This window comes from Manduca sexta, chromosome 7 (assembly GCF_014839805.1).
Source record: "Manduca sexta isolate Smith_Timp_Sample1 chromosome 7, JHU_Msex_v1.0, whole genome shotgun sequence".
NCBI lineage: Eukaryota > Metazoa > Arthropoda > Insecta > Lepidoptera > Sphingidae > Manduca > Manduca sexta.
In genome coordinates, this window is record NC_051121.1 from 11,385,871 (window position 1) to 11,400,647 (window position 14,777).

The following is a 14,777-nucleotide window of genomic DNA, read 5'->3' on the forward strand; positions in this document are numbered from 1 at the left end:
GGCTGTTTTCAACTTGAAACGGGTTGGGAGTAATTGAATTTTGATACTGTGACGGGAAATGTATTTAGATTGAGAATATTATGTTAATTTTTGTTTCGTTTTATTACTACCCAAAGAAAGTAAACTGCTATTTCGTTTCTATTTGCTAGACATTAAACCCTCGATCAAGCCAGTCCATTGAAGGTAGTTTCAGTTATAAAGCTTTATTTTTTGTATACAGGCACGGTTAAGTGTAAGTGGAGTGGGGTCCAATAGAATGTCGACTGATGAGAGATGATACTCCTGGATATTCGACACAATTATGCCGGCCGGTTGGAACCTGTTATAAACAGGCTGATCTCGGAACGCGTTAGACTTACGTGGAGCACTATTACCTTGTGTACGGTGGTCGCTATCCAGGCGGATATAAAATATATCCTACCACCAGCAAACTGGTATTAGACTATTCAAATGTACCCAGGCGATACTAAATTTAACTCTATAACAAAAGTTCAATTTGATAAAACTACTTTAGAAAATTTTACAAAAGAAACGTCGCATGTTCCAGCTATATCTTAAGCCCCGATGGTCAATACTTAATCCAAAGTAAGAGATGGCTTAAGTCCCACAAACAGAGTTATTTGTAATCCATATGGACGGTACGTAACAGAGCATGTTGGCTTGTTGGGAACGGGCTTACGGGATTACAAGTTACCAAGAAACGATATTAAATTAAATGTTTAAGTTCTGTAATTATAAAATATAGAACTGGGTTACGAATGAATTTGAGGAAGCCATTGCTTATTAAACAGAAATAAAAATAATATCAGCTCTATATTATTTGGTGTCCCACTGCTGGGCATGGGCCTCCTCTACTACTAAGATGTTCTTCGAAGTAACGCCCCTGATTGCAAAAAACAAAGGCGGATTCGTCCCCGTTGACAGTATAGGGCCCCGATCTTACTATTATTCATATAGAAAATCGAAGTGACTTGATTATATTACACTACTCTTTGCAGTAGGTTTTTGGAAGCCTTATTAAATCTATTCCTACCTCACTACTTCTATTATCCAACAGAGTTTCTTGCCCGTTCTTCTCTGGTGAGAACTGCTTTCCGAACTGGTGGTAGAGTTAATATTAACGGAATCTAAATAATGTATATCATTTTACAGATTCAAATAAATCATTCATTCATTTGAACAAAGACCGATACTCACAATTATTCTCACAGCTTTGATGTTAACAAATAATATTGATTTGATAAATCACCACCTAGTATGTTTCTGCTGTTAATTTATGGACAAGACCTAAAACAAGATTTGATCATACATTTATAGCACTTTTGATTAATGAAAAATCAATATTTCTCCTCACGTTTCCTTTTAAAACAGCGAGACTTGAAGATTTAATAATTCCCGGCACGATTGTGGCAATTCATAACGGTGTGAAGTCGAGCAGGTGATATACGACTTTGTTTGGTAACATAGAGAGTTCCATTTAGCTGAGCATTGTTGAAAGGTTTAACGTGTGTTGAAAAATATACCTTGATTAATTTATATTTTAGGCTCGAAATCTTTTAAAGAGTTGGTTATATCAATATTTAGATCTACTTATGGTATAAGGTTTATTTTGAGCTTCAGTTGCCTGTAGCATTAAGACTGTCTGAAAAAAATATTTTTTCTATAAATACATATAACGTACTTACTCTATTTCGAAGTAAAAGAAAACCATTCAATACGTATACCAAAACATTACAAAGTTACAGATCGCATATAAGTATACGGCAGTTTCTAAAATTAAAGCAAGCATTGTTGGCGCGAGCGATATTACATTCCACGCCATGTTCTATAAATTCCATATTCCTTTGTAGACCCATTGCATTTCAATAAAGCCGTGTTATACCTATCAAAAGTGAATCTAGAATCGAAACGTGTCAACACATGTTCAATAAATGCCATTCGAAAGTTTTTACAAAATCTTTTACCTTTGTAAAACCGGCTTTGTTCTTTGCAGTTTTTGAAATTGAAACTGGGCGGTGGGATTGCATTTGGAATGATGCCGATTGTTTTGTCCGGTGGTGTTGGTATTTTCTGATTTGAATTTGAGGATCAAAGTCAATTTGGAGCATAAGAATTACAAGAACATTTTTAATTTGGAAAAGTGGGTCATCTTTAAAATGGACGTGAGTGTTGGCTTCAAACTATTGTTGATGCCAATATAATCCTTATGCTAGATTATCACAATTAAAACTGAACTAATTTTGATTAAATTTGGTATTTTTTTAATTATTTATTACAAAAAAAAAAACAACAGGTTGTAATTGGGTAAACACTGTATACAAAATTGCTTAAAGATTTTTAACACAATTATAACACAAAACTTGTGTTCCGGAATTAATATTGAGTATTAACGAGATATAAAAAGTGAAATTAGCTAATCGTAGCTATTAATTATTAATGCTAACTTCATAGATTATACCATTGTTAAGTTTAAAAAGTTATGTATAAATATTTTTGCGAAGTAGAATATAAAATACCAACAAGAGTTAAAGTGTTGAGAAATTTAGGTTAAGTTAAATCATTAAGGACATTACGGATCAGATTCTTATATAAAGTGATATTTATGTTATGAAATAAGTCTACAGAAGGGATTTTAAGTTTGAACTTCTTAACAAAACATAGACAACTTTCATAGATATGTTACCAACGAAATTCCAAGCAGAAGAAGGAGCAAAGACAAACTCGTAATTAGTTACACAATCTATTCTCATAATAACATGTCTATTACACTTAAACACGCTCCAAAACCTGCTAATCCCATACAAGGAAAACAATAACAAAAACTAATTAACTCTATTCAAAAAACCTGACGTTACTAATACCGATACATCCCGGATAAGGTTGGGATCCCGCTAATAGCCTCCGGACACTCGGCCAATTTCCGGGACCTTTGTAAGAATTCCCGTCATTATTTGTTGGGGTGTATATTACCAAATTTCCGAAGATCCTTCTGGATTGCCCGGATCCTGTCATGTGTAGGTCTTGTTATCTTTGTCACTTGAATTTCATAGAATATTTTCTTTGATGTTGGTTCCACCTATGTTCGTATTGGCGTTTTTGTTAGCGTGAAAGATTATTAGATATAGTAATATTTCTTCTTTATAAAGAAAGCTTTATTTATTTTCTATTTTATCATCATAAAAAGGCGACACCTTTTTATGATGATAAAATAGAAAATAAATAAAGTCATATATTATATTATGATCTCAGAAATTCTAGGTTTGATTTCCAAGTCTGGCAACTGTGTCTACCATCTTCCCTGTACCTCAAGGGTCGGCCGTAAAAAACTAATTTTCTACAACATGACAAGAATGTTGGGTTTATTGCATTTTTTTGTAATTCTTGTTTAGCAGAGCGGAGCGACAATATAGAATAATTAACTTAATAATAAAATTCTCTAACGGAATTTTTTTAACTGGACATAGCCCAGAAGCTGTCCAGGTTACTTAGTCCTTAGGGATCAAAGAGAAAACTAAGGAACTCATCAAAGAACCTGCAAGTTAGCAATGAAAAATATTATTAAATAATTTATTTGCTAAATTATAAATGTTTGTCATAACTCATAATAGGTACCTGAATGTAGACAAGGGCTGTTTTTTTAATTAAAACTTTACACCTTACTTACTGTGTACTTAGTATATAAGCTATGTAACGTATTGTATTAAGTTAGTATAGTGCAGTCTAATAAAGAGCCTAAAACCATCAACACGTCTCAACATATATATAACCTCCATTACAATTGAGATGCTTAAAAATTTGAATGACACGCCACAAAACACGGCAAAATAATAACGATAGAGTCATGCAATTAGAACATTATATAAGACATGTATACAACGATTAATCAGAGCGTTTATCTTTAATTGCATTTGCAAGCCGTCTCAGCGTAGCCACAATTTATCCTGACCAAGGAACAGATTAATTTTGGTGGTTGCAACCACAGCGGATGCGCCGCGTGCTTCGTGAATTGTTTGTGTGAAGAATATTTCATACATAGTAGTGATGTAACACATTCCGTTAGCTATGTTAGGTTCCAAGTAGGGGAACTATTTACTATATTGGAGACAGTTTCAGGTCCAAGCTGATACTGAGCAGATGTCCATTGCCACTGCTCAAAACAGGGAATCGAATTGGAAACTTTGTTGCAGTAATCGTAATGCGTACGTATTAGCACTCAAGAATATTTTAGCAAGGCATTTTTTTATAGAAATTATGCTAATGTATAAAGCTGAAAGGTTAATTTATTTGTTTGTTTAAACGCACCTATCTCAGGAAGTACTAAACAGTTTTCGAATTTTTCTTTTTTATAGTAAGCTACATTACTTTTGAGTGCTACATTAGTTTATGCAAATTCGCGATAATATAATCGACGATGACATTGGGTGGCACCAGGGTGGGTTTTACAATTTATATTTTATATTTATTAATTTAAAATAAACATATGAAAGTCGATATTGAGATATCTACATTTGCCTCATAACTATTAAAATCCTTGTACATCTGATAACACTTACGCCCGAATACTGAAACGCTACTCAACCAACCAACTTGTCTGAGGCCTACTTAAATTTAACAGGCTACTTAATTTAAATGGCATTCTCAAACGTACATTAAAAGATTTTACGGAAAACTCAGTTGAGGAGCAGTTAATTTGCTATAGATTATAAAAGTTTGTTTTCGTTTACATAATTTTAATAAAATGATATTTATGTGTCGTTTCACGCAGCATAATTTATGAAACATAAAAAAAATCAAATAACGTAATACGCAGTTTAATTAAAAATGATTTTTAATTATTAAATTCTCAACATTGATGTAGTAAATACATTCCAACTTATTTATACTTGCCATTTGGCAGCATGATCAGTATTGACATAGTCACTTTAGAAAAAAAAACTTCTGTATCTGTCAAATTTTCGTCAACAATTAAGTAAATCGTAGTGATTATTTTCTGTTTGTTAACAACATAATTCTTATTTCGTGTCTTACCACAGAAGTTTCTATTTTGTAATTATATAATCAATGCAGTCTGCAAATAACAAAACCCAAAAAATTGGTTGAAATGATACCTAAATAGAAAAACAAGAACTGTTGGATATAGTGAAAAATCAATCAATCAATCAATAATTTATTCAAGAAATAGACTTCTGCAAGCATCTTCTATATATATGTACTATGTGTAGCAAAATGTCTGTAATAAAATTTTATATGTCTGATATATAAGAATTACAATTAAAAAATATAATAATTACAATATAGTTTCTTTTGCTTCTCTAATAAATATTTCTTCATTCAGACATGTTCAGACTTTCAATAAAATTAAATTCCCTTAAAATTGTTACATACACACATAATAAAGCTAATCATCCTAGAAGGGGTAGGCAGAGGCACAACTAGTTCCATGATATGAGCGCAGGCACAACTAGTTCCATGATATGAGTACAATATGATGTACCATATTGTACTCATATCTATATATATGTACTATGTGTAGCAAAATGTCTGTAATGTAATGTTTATATCTCTGATATATAAGAATTACAATTAAAAAATATAATAAATACAATAAAGTTTCTTCTTGCTTCTCTAATAATTATTTCTTCATTTAGACATGTTGACTTTCAATAAAATTTATTTCCCTTAAAACTGTTACATACACACATAATAAAGCTAATCATCCTAGAAGGGGTAGGCAAAGGCACAACTAGTTCCATGATATAAGCACAGGCACAACTAGTGCCATAATATGAGTACACCATTATGTACCCAGATGACCCTTTGATAGGTAGGTGCCTGTGGTAAAGAAACGAAGGGCAATAAATATCTGGTATTTCTTTTTATGACCGACTAGGCTGGATCAATATCCAGTTTAAATCAATATAATGAATGAACATTGCTGAAATGACAATTCCTGAATTAAAAAGCATAATTTAGGACAATTCCTGAATTAATGAACATAAATACTCTTCGAAAGTGTCTAATTTCTCTCGATTTCTTCGATTGACCCTATATTCTTCTTCAGACAGTGATGATAGTGAAGAAAAAGACATTTTATTAAATCGAAAGAGAATATAATAACAACTAACACAACAATAAATATTTTAGCGTAAAGATTTGAGAGTAGTCGCAAGCACTCTCAAATTAATCTCAATTAACAGCCATATAAGGCGGCCTTAAATAGCTGTCAAACTTTAAGCAGGGTTTGTGAATACCGTTTGAATCAATAAGCGGACCTTAAACCTTCGTCGCCTTAAATTTAAGGTTAGGAAATAAGTGACGTTTCAGTATACCAATTTCAAAGATAACGAATGCTTAAATCCGTGAGGCCATCTTAAATATTTAAGTGGCGTTTGAGTATTCGGGCGTTAATCTGTTAAATTACTCCTTTAAATTAAAAACTTGATGGTAGATGAAAATTATTTTACTTCGTAAGTTATTTGTAATTTAAGAGACGAATGTAATACTAACAAAAGTTTTGTATTGTTACAGAGTTCAACGACGAAGTTGATTAAAGTAAGTGATAGTAATATTTGAAGATTTATAACAATATATTGAGGTAGCTCGTGTTAAATCTTCATATATTTTTTTACCTATATGGAATAAGACATGGAATAATTTTACTGCCTCGATGGCTTAGTTTGTTTTACGGTTCGACTGTAGTGCTGGGGTCTAGAGTTCGGTTTTCTGCTTAGTGTTAGTCCGGAGTTTGAAATTTGTGTCAGATATGGCGATACGCCCCTCCCTGTCGCATCATGGGTCGGAGATAAAAAGCGTCTCTGTGTGTGTGTGTGCGTGTGTGTGTATGTGTATGTGCGTATGCGTGTGTGTGGAATGTTAAACATTATTTAGATCCAGTAAAATTTACCTCTACCACTAGTTCGGAAAGCAGTTTCTACCAGAGAAGAACGAGCAAGTAAAACTAGTGTTGCTCTTTTCAAAATCAGTTCAAAGGAACAAAATAGAAAATTTAATAAACTATACAATTTTCTATTTAGTTTAGAGCAGTTCATTTATTTAATTAAAATAATAAAGTTTAAATTCCCTTACGAGTGCACATTCCTGAAAAAGCATGAAATAATTTAATGTTAAATTTTCCCAATATACTATTAATATCAGTACTTAGATATAATAAGCGTAATGAGTAGTCCAGTCCACACAAGCAGCACCCGTTCACGAGTATGACGCATGTGCCAGCCATCGGCCTCCTCAACCATATTGTAGGGAAGTGGCCGACCCGTCACACGACGCCGCCGCAGGTACAGACAATTAGAGAGTGTACTACCTAAGTCGATAACAATTTATTATGCTTTTATATAACTGGTCTTACGTGAGAAATGCGGGCGTCAGTATAAAGATAGAACATTGTTTAATGATATTTTAATTTTCACAGTCTTTTATTGTATGAGACGTCATGCTTCTTAATATTGTGACCACCTTTTTAAAGTATTATCAGTTTCAAAGTTACAGTACGTTGCCTTATAGATGTGAAATAGGGTTTAGAGATGAATGGAAGGTATATTTAGGTTTCCGTATAGCGTTATGAAGAAGATTCTAGTAAAAAATCACAAACAAATCTCACAAAATCCGACCGCATTCCAAAGCCCGTAATATTTACACTCCAGCATTTTTCAACAAAAACCAGACATATTTTTACACTAACCGTAACTTTTAATAATAACACCGGTATACAATTCAGGCAACGCCAAAAAACTCTCATAGACCGCCTAAAACCGGATAAAACTGGAAAAATCCGGCTCGGGCGAAAGCGAAATCCTCTGCCGCGAAATATCATGGAATCACGGCGTCCGTGAATGGTTCTTCACTCCACTAGCGTCATTGAAAACGGCACTTTGAGCTGTACACGTCATTTCAATCCTTAAGAGCGGGTGATAAGGTTGATAATTGAATGGCGTGTATAACTAATTACGAGAGCTGTGTAGAAAGAATGAGGGAAGAAGCCGGTGAAATCATGCGCGACGATAACCTATAATTATAAGGAGACGATTAACGGGCTTCCTTAGTGATGGGTATCGATATCGATAATAGTCCAGTCCACACGATATAGGAAGTAAAAAATATGTTAGAAATTCATATAATTTTTTTTTATGACTATTGTTTTCATGCGTTCATTACTTTTAAAAATTACTGACTGTAAAAATAATTTCCTGAGTTTTTCCGTCTTAAAACATTACTTACTCGCAGTTCGGCGTCAGGAAGTTGGCAGTATGATATCTCCGTGCCTCGGAAAGCACATAAAGCTGTTGGTCCTGCGCCTGATCTCTCTCCGGTCATCTTGGATCACCGTCTCACCGGACTATGAGAGTGAAGGAACAGAGAGTGCACCTGTGTATTGCGCACACACTTGTGTGCTACTTGACTGACCTCCGTTGGCGATTGGCCATCTTGGCCGAAATTCGGTTAGGAAGGAATCAATCAGATATAAAATAGTGGTCTTTTAATAAATATCCTTGTCAGTAACACGTGAAAATACATCAGAGTCGGTTTATTTTTGCCAGTAAACAATGATAAACATTTGTTGGTAGTAAAATTTTCGATATAAAATAAATAATTTGCTTAGGAAATTGAGACTACAAAATATTAAACTTGAATATAAATTGTAAAACTCGACACCGCTTTAAATTTAAAATCTAAACTCTAAAATTTATTTAAAACGTTCAATATTTTAAGTTGCTTAAAATAATTAAAATTTACATCAAACCCATCGGAACGTGATGAAAATCTATCTTAGTTCAATTAAAAAAACTTAAAAAGGCGCTTCAAAGTTTGCGATATTAATTATTCTTTTCGCAAAGATGAGTTACATCGAAGCTGTCTAGTGTTTTTCTTTACAGTTTTTTTTAATTCAATTATTTCTGAAAATTCGCCACAAGTTTGCGTTTTAATTTTCTGATACTAATCATAATTTCATATTAAACAATATTCTGGCCCTCCGAAAGTAATCTCTAAATGATATTAAAAAGACTATTTTTACACAAATAAATGGTGGCAGGGACATCAAAAGTAAAAATACTTGAAGAAAACTCAGTGTTGCCAACCCTAATTTAAAAGAAATAAAATACCTGCATAAAGTTGGTACCAATTGGTAGATATAAAAAGTAAAGTCTGGAGATCTACGTATCCTAAACTATATCTTTCTTTTACATCTTCGCATATTTTGTGAAATCAATAAAAATATGCTTACCGTATTTTTGTTAAGTAACAAGTGGTTTGAATACAATGAAACAGATACGAGTGAAAAAAGTAAATAACGAAAATCCAGTTTTAGGTTGGAATAATACGTCAAAGCCAACCCACCATAGCCCCTTTCTCGACGTTTGATGGTCGGCGCCAGCAATGGTGGGAGTTGCTGGATCCACCAAAACTATCTTGAACTATTACACAGTCAATAACGTAATTAGGCAACGTCCAAATTCAAAATTAACGGACACGCACTATGCGTTCGGGGGCGCGCACGCAGCTCCTCTAAATGATCCAGCGAGAAGGCATGGCGACGTGGCAACCACACTTAGTAGATTATGTAAAAAAAAATATACTAGAGCTATGTCATTGAAACTGTATATTACAAGATTTTTTTTGTCCTTATTAAATGAAAAATACGCGAAATCGATAAGTATGTAATAATCTATCGATCAAATTTTACCCCGTCTCGATATCGCAAGCGGCATTGTCACCTATGACACCCCGAAAATCCGTCACAGTTTTGTTCAATCAATCTGTTTTCCATCACTACTCTATACTTTAAAATCGACAATAATAATATATCGGTAAACTATTCGGCCCGCCCTATGTCTCGAGCAGCATTGTTACTAAGGACTCGCTGAAGACTCGTCATAGCTTTGAAGCCGCGACTCAGCGTTATTAGGCGGTGTCGGATCAAGTATTATTGTTATTAGCTTTTCATACGGACATGTCCGACAACTGATTTATCCTCACAGAGGTTTTTTTAAAATGAACTGGTTATATTTATATTTTTGGTGTTGGCTGGTTAATTTATTTTATATATATGATTAACGAGCAAACTACTTGAGAATCGTAGGGATGAACAGATTGTAGGATATATTTTATAACGCACGGATAGCGACAAATGTTCACAAGGTGTTAAAATCCGCCATAGTGCCACGTGTATCGCGTTCCAGGAGCAGCCTGCGTATATGCGGTTCCAACAGGCCGGCATAATTTTACCGACTGCCGAAAGGTAATCGTCTCTCGTCAGTCGGCATTCTATTGACCCTTACTACGCTTACCATCAGGTGCAGTGATGTAATATTCCCTTGATCGTATAAAAAAATATTGTGTTAATTGATTTGTCACTTTTTTATACTGCTTTTGCTGTTCGCGGTTCGCCGTGAAAAAGTTTTTCTAAGATAAAATTTCCCCTATTTATTTTAGCGGGATTAAATGTACCTAATGTCATTCTCAAGGTCTCAAAATATCTCCATATTAATTTCATTGAAATCTCTTCGTACAGACAGACGCGGCGGGAGACTTTGTTTTATGATATGGATTTTTGGTGTTAATTAAATTAGAATTAATGAGTGTCTTAGTAGTTTGTTACATATAGTATTATAACTCAGTACTGGGGTTCAAACCCTAGTTGGGCAAGATGTTTTTTTTTTTTTCAATATCACCTCTGATTCTAGAATTACTTCCTGTAAGTAATAGATTTGTCCTCTATAATATGGGACTGGGACCTACGAGGAAGACAGCTCTGCCTTCACACGGAAAAGCGTGATGCTGTACAGTTAAAATATATTACTCGTTTCAGAAAACACGTTCAAATTTCGAACCAAGCGCGTCACGTCCGCGGTTTGCAACTTTCAAGTGTTTCACCATTTCTAAACGTAATTCGGTTAAACATTAACTCTGTTCCGAAATCTGTTGACCCCACGGGTATAAGTGTAGATATCCTGGGAACCAGCTCGTTTCAACCTAATTAGTAAGTGGAGTATGCAAATTCATGTTTGCGAAGTTCTAATTTCATACGCTTATGCACAATGTGTTTAGGACGTAAACATCGTTATTGTTTCATAGAATGTCATTTTATTCCAGCACTGAGATTTAGAATATTAAATCTCATAAATTTTGCAATAAAATATGAAGATATAACGGTAAAATTGCTTGCAACTGAATGTTTTTATACTGGAACAGTGACCTACTGCACCTGATGGTAATTGGAGTGGTATCAAGATAGAGTTATTAAATAATAATAATAAAGTCCCTATCCACGGGTGGCTTGGGTCTTGAGCTTCACTATCGGAGATAATTCAACTTTTCTATACTTTTATATATATTGATATTTTCAAGAAATAAAAATGTAAAAAACTTTAAAAATAAAAAGATAATAAAACAATAATAGTGTTGACTGTCGATAGATGTTTATTCCTCTCCAATCCGCTTCCAAAGCCGGCAGGAATGGAGTTATATGGACCCGACGCTCTGATCGGGTAAAGACATTGGATTTCTTTTGTAACTTACCATTTTAATATATCCTCGAAGTCTGGGATATCCGGTATGTGTAAATAGGCACCCCATTACATGACAGCTAACATAGCCAGCGAAAGTGGTATCTCTGACTACTACTAAAAAGGGAAAAATGCGTGATGCTATGTATACAGGGTCATTTTGACATTGCGTTACTTAATGAAACCACATATTCGTCTTCACCTTTGCTGACATTGTGCCAAAAATCATCCATAACAACTAGTATTTTCATGAAAAATCCTGGTTTAAGTTTTCGGATTTTTTTATCATTTTGTAGTTTAAAGCGAATATGGCGAGTGCGTGGCTGTATTTCTGACTAAAACTATGGTGTTGCCGCTGCAACGAATTCTCTTAGAGTAGTAGTAGTAGTGGCTTTAGGGCGCGTAACATAAAAAATTATTTTTATTAATATTTATTTTCTTCGAAACTTTCAATATTTTTTACATCTATGGCTCAAGTAACTTATTTTAAAGTGGTATTACCACGAGCATGTGGTTTCATTTAGTAACGCGATGTCGAAATGACCCTGTCTGATTTATATAGTTTATAGTAAAGCACATCCCTATGCTGCATTCACGTCTCTACTACGGTTGAAGGCGCAGTGATTCCCCTTTGTGCAGTCGACGTCATTATGAAAACTAAAATAACTAAGTCGCTTTCGTCTTTGTTATGTTACTATTATATAATGTTTCAGGCTAACATACATGCTTATATTATTATAACTAGCTTCCGCTCGCAGCTTCGCCCGCGTGGATTTCGGACTTCAAAAATGGAGGAGGTGCTCAATTTGTCGGGATGTTTTTTTAATGTATGGTGGTATGCAGGTGGTCCAATTGTCCGGTCAGGGTCTAATGATGGGATCCTGGTGAAATCGAAGGAAGCTTATAGCATGATTCAGTATTCACACGTGATGGCTTATTATTAGCGTATTTCATGTATAACTTTGGTGTTTCTATACCGATTTCTATGATTCTTTTTTATGGAATATTTAATAATATTAACTTTTTTAATTAGGGGTGACTGAGAGTGTTATAAACGTAAGAGTAGACAAATATAATGAGAAAGCTTCGAACTGCTAAGCTATCGGGAGTTATACGTGTTATTGTGAGTCAACCATAAAAGATAGACATATGTTGTCGTGGGATATTTTTTACATAATTTTAAGGAGAACATTTCCGTCATACATGATTTCTGCGTAGCTTTAACCATTAAGGTTGCAAACGCGACGGAAGCTTAAAAAATGGAGTAACTTCTCCCGTTTTCCCAACATTTCCCTTCACTGCTCTGCTCCTATTAATTGTAGCGTGATGAAAAGTATACTATAACCAGCACAGGAGTATGACAAATAATTGTACCAAGTTTCGTTAAAATCCGTCGAGTAGTTTTTGTTTCTATAACGGTTATACAGACAGACAGACAGACAAAAATTTTACTAATTGCATTTTTGGCATCAGTATCGATCCCTAATCACCCTCTGATAGTTATTTTGGAAATATATTTCATGTACAGAATTGACCTCTCTACAGATTTATTATAAGTATAGATAAATGTTAGTTTATCTTTTGAGTAGTCAGTTATTAAGGTAGTAAACCATTGACAACTATCTCTTTAGTGGTTTTGCGTAAAGTTAAGAAATAGTTTGTATCTTTTCTAAGGATTCAATCTTACTTCATACCAAGTTTCATCAAAATCGGTTTAGTGTTTAAGCGGAAAAATGTAGCAGATATTTTTTCGAATTTATATTAATAGTATTTATTTACTTGTCGCAAGACATACAGAGTAATAAAATCTAATATAATCATTTCATTTGTTAATTACAAGCCTACATCTATAAATAATCAAACACAAAAATGGTTTTACACTTGAAATAGTATGATAACACACTATGACAACGGTTCGTATATCAGAAGTGAATGCTACTTTTATTAAAAGTACTCAGTGGAGCATTTTCTGAATACTAATCCAGACGAATCCGCGAGCAAAAACTAGTAGTATATAAAATACACGATACAATCCACTCAGAGCAAGTTTATGCTAACAAAGCTTCCATAATTAATATTATCATTGAACTGTAGAAACTAGCGGAGTGTGTTTGAAATGGAACAACATTATATCTCGAGATATCTGCAGTGAACTTTATTTTATAGATAACTTTGTGTTTCGAGGCTCCGCTCGATTGAAATGTTATTTCGTATTCGTTTTTTATCACGTTTACTATTAAGAGTGGTTAGGGCTAAGTCCACCACCATGGCCTAGTGCGATTTCGCAGACCTCAAAATTCCTAATACCAAAATTACAGATCCATCGAAATAAGTTTTCGGTTTTAATCGCAGTATTTTTGTATTATAATTTTCTCTCGACACGACATTTCGAAATTACACGCTTTATGGCCACGAGGCGTTCCGAGGTGATGGTCTTGTCGACAAGTCAAAGTTACAATATCCAGCTACATTTTACAATAGACAAAGAAATATCTGACGACAGTCCAATCTACGCAAAATGACCTCACAGTATCACCAAGAAACAAGCGATAAAATCCGACAATTAGGTTTATATATACTTACATTCGCCTAAATATAAGAAATCATTATACATTACAGATACAGTTCCCCTCTGCATCGTATGCAAAACACATCTCAAACTGGAGCAGTTTAAAAGGATATCCGTGTAGATATTGAGCAATATCGTTCATAGTTCCGACGTGATGCCCAAACAGACTGTAACTCGCTCCCGTTTTGGAAACTGAGAGCTATAGTTAGTTTAGAAGTTCAAGAGGCTTCGTTACTGTATTGGTAGTGATGATATATACAAGCCCTCGCCTGATGCTGTGGGGTTGGCAGAAACATTTACGTGAACCATTTATAAACTGCAAGAATATTATGTAAGTACGAATTAAATTTATGCGTCTGATTGTGATATATTTTCCTGAACACGTACATCGCCTAAAGTTAAACACGCGTTTCATTTTTTTTCTTGGTTGATCACCAAAACAACTGCACTGTTTTTGATAGGACTTACATTTACAGTTAAAGGTTTTTTTATATATGAACTACACTATATTACAATCAACCGATCAGGTTGTTGGCGTCCACTGCTCAGCGTAGACCTCCCCAAGTGAGCGCCAACCATTCCAGTCTTGAGCAGCTCGTATCTATCCACTACCCCTTTACCTTTTACAAGCCGTCGGTCCATTGCATTTTTGAAACAATATAACCAATTTGTGTAAAATTTTAATA

At 34.2% G+C, this 14,777-nt stretch overlaps 1 protein-coding gene across 2 annotated transcripts in view; it reads left to right on the forward strand.

Annotated features, from left to right (window-relative positions):
- LOC115449426 overlaps window positions 1–14,777 on the forward strand; it is a 278,936-nt gene that overhangs the window by 176,827 nt on the left and 87,332 nt on the right. For both annotated transcript variants that reach the window (XM_030177242.2, XM_030177243.2), the window contains exon 4: window positions 6,529–6,552. The gene's annotated coding sequence lies outside the window, so the exon portion shown is untranslated. The remainder of the gene's footprint in view (window positions 1–6,528; window positions 6,553–14,777) is intronic.